Below are 3,618 nucleotides of genomic sequence, written 5' to 3'. Positions count from 1 at the left end.
CATTATGTATTTATTTTTTGGAAAAGGTAAAGAGGAGCATCCCAACGAAGTTGGCACCCTTCACCCTACCAATTCCACACCCGAAAGACCCCGAAATTTATTGATGAAAAAATGAACTACAAAATTGACAGGGGGGAGGACATTTTTCCTTTTGCACTTTTTTTGAAGGTCCTTGAGATTGGTGATGTGAAAGCATGTAAATATGTTTTGATATCTGTCACTTCTTATGCACCTGGGCTCTTCTTGATTTCCAAAGCTCCTTGGTATCTTCTTCCTCTGGCTTGGGCATGGACAAGGACTGCAATAATTGGAGTTAGTTCAATACACACATTTTTCCTTATCATTATTTCTTAGTGACAACTCTTTTCTTCTTAAAGATTTAGGCCAACTTTTTTTGTTTTTAGTTTCATAACCCTCTTTCCTTTTTTTTTGCCATACAGTTCTTTGTTGTAAGCCATGAATGTGCTCACAGATCATTTTCGTTTAACAAATTGGTAGAGGACATTATTGGAACTCTGACCTTTATCCCCTTGATTTATCCATATGAGCCTTGGTGATTTAAGCATGACATGCATCATGCAAAAACAAACATGTAAGTAGTTTGTGTTTCCTTCTATTTTGTATTTTCGTTTTTCTACGTGAATCTTGAATGTATACTGTAGAGTGACTAGCTTATATTTCTATTGAATATAAAGCGCAAAACTTGTTTTTTGTCCTCAAATTTGCACTTGTAAATTTACATTTAAGCAGGTTAGTCAAGGAAGAATGGATTTGCTTGTTAAAATTGATAGTGGGATAATGCATCATTTTGTTGTACTATATAGTTTTTTTTCCAATATACATTCACACTCTCTGTCTCACATGTACTCAAAGTCAGATGGCACTAATACTAAAGGGATAAAATGCAGGCTACAACATGCATAATGCATTGTAAGAGACATAATGTTAACATCCATGTTATGGATAAAATCCTGTACCATGGTTTATTTACACAAAGCAAACAAATGCATAATTAAACTCCTTAGTCTCTGATAGAGATGGAAAATTTATGTGAGAAGGGATAAGAAGCAAACTGAGATTCAGTAGGCTAGAATTATTAGTGTTAGTGTAGTAATTGTGAATTTGGTAAGCTATTTAGGCAGTTATGTGGGTAGCTATGGGTTTGAATTATTATTTGTTGTGTAGTATGTATGTCTTCATGCTGTTATCTAGGCATAGAGTGGTTTGCTAGTTAGTGTGTGATGGCAGTGATGCATTATATGTATGGGGCTAGGAGTGGTTATATTATTTCCATAGTTTTACTAATTGCTATATCTTGAAGCAGGAGACTCCTTGTAAGAGGAATACCTTGTGTTGTGTATGTCTTGTGCAGTAATTCTGGCCTAAAAACTAGAATGTTTCGAGTAATAAATGCATAAATTAGTATGCTAATTTCCGAGTTTAACAGTCTCTCTTCCATAGAATCAGTAGCTTCATTGTTTCATTATAATGCTACAGGTTGCATGAAGATACTGCTTCGCACTCTGTTTGGAAGGACGAGTTTGAATCTACTACACTTTTGAGGAAAGCAATAATATATGGATATGGTCTATTTCGATGTTGGATGTCTATTGCTTACTGGTATGGTATATAAAGGAACCATTTATTCTTTAAGGTCAACTATGCCTTGAAATATCTTGATACAGTTCCTCAAGTATTGCTTCGTTAGCTTAAACTGCCTTGATTTCATATTTTATTACCTTTAATTTTACTAAATATTGATATGGAGGTGCATTCTAACACAGGTTGATGTGGCACTTTGATTTGAAGAAGTTCAAACCAAGCAAAGTATCGAGGGTGGAGATAATTTTAGCTTGTGTTTTCGCCTTTATAGCAATTGGATGGCCATTAATTATTTACAAGACTGGAATCATAGGATGGATAAAATTCTAGTTGATGCCATGGTTCGGCTATCACTTCTTGGTAATTTCAACACTATCTTGTAAATTCATACTTTGCTCGTCATTGTTGGGTCCAATGTTTTTGTTTTTTTCTTTTTGTTTCCTTAATGGAAAATGCTTTATGGTATGGGAGAGCATTGTGTTCAACTTAAATAAAAAAGCTATGGCCCTTTTAATTTTTAACTTTAAAAAGTTGTCATTTAAATATAATTTTAGCGCTCCAGTCTTTATAATTCATTCCTGGATTCCGTAGTTATTGCTAGGGGTTGAATAAGCCCCGTTACATATTAACTGCCTATGGCCTATTTGGCCTAGCCTATTTAGCAACCAAACTAGGCTTAAATTTTTAAGAGGCTTATTTAACTAAATAGGCTAAGGTTTATGCCATTCAAAAAAAACTTATCTGCTCAACAAAATGCCTATAATTTATAATACTTACATAATTTATTAATTCTAGAATATAATATATAAATTTTAGACTATATCTTATTAAAAGTTATAATAGTTTGAAAACTAAATGTTTTAGTTTCTTGGCTATTTTAAGGCTTTGCCCCGAAAATAGTCTATGATAGTTGTAGGCAAAAGATCAGGTTAATTGACATCTTTTGCTAGACAGGTCTAACTCTATTTGCACCTCTAATAGTCTAGTTAAAGTACATGCTTGCTTCTTTTTTTTTTTTTTATCAAATCTTTCAATAGGATTTTGTCAGTTATAACTGCTATAAAATATGGCTTTTTACGACGGGGATTCGATGATGATTTTACAAAAACCATCGTCGTTAAGGAGACAGTGACATTTTTGTAGATACTAGTTATATTTCAACAGTGATTTTCTAAAAAACAACGTAGAAATCGCATTTTAAAAATGGTTTCTAGAGAAACTATCGTTGAAATGGATAATTCAAAGAGAAATCGTCTTTTGAAATAACGTAGAAATCACATTTTAAAAATGGTTTCTAGAGAAACTATCGTTGAAATGGATAATTCAAAGAGAAATCGTCTTTGAAATTGAAGTAATTATAGAAAAACCGCTCCCTCAATCGTACCCTAGCCCCCCTTTTAGTCTCTTTACGACCTCTCTCTCTTTCCATGTTAGTGTCACTCGTGTGTTGTTGCGGCTGCGTCGCCTCTACCACACCGTGGCATAGCCTTTGGAAATTTGACCTCGCCGCGAAGTACTTTGAGCGTGCCATGCGTCTGGTCTCAATGCTGGACATTAACTCAATCACCGACATCGGAGAAAGGAAACCGCTTATGGATCTGAACTTGGCTCGGTCTAGAACCGCGTGGGAGGTTTTGGACCCGAACCTGGCGGTGCACTGCTGAACTGGAGCAAGAGCTTCCTCTTCGGCACGTGTGAGCACTACGTGGATCCCGGGAAGCAATTCATGGCATTCGGGAAATATGCGTTGTCGAGCGGAAATGACGGAGACGACACTAATCATGAGGCGTTGAAGCATGTTTTAAATGGGATGAAGTTGAAGAAAAAGAAGAAGATGAAGATGAAAAATATGATGATGATGATGATGACGAAGAAGAAGAAGGCAATGAAATGGATGGAGTTAAGGGTGTTGGTGGTGGTGCTCGGAGCAAAAAGGTTGGTTTTTTATTCATTTTCTTGTGTTGTGCATTTTTGTTGAATGCCCATTTCGATTTTAGCTTTGTTTTGCAATGTGCT

The sequence above is a fragment of the Glycine max genome, chromosome 15 (assembly GCF_000004515.6).
Source record: "Glycine max cultivar Williams 82 chromosome 15, Glycine_max_v4.0, whole genome shotgun sequence".
In the NCBI taxonomy this organism is placed as follows: Eukaryota; Viridiplantae; Streptophyta; class Magnoliopsida; order Fabales; family Fabaceae; genus Glycine; species Glycine max.
Note: the sequence above shows the minus strand (reverse complement) of the source record.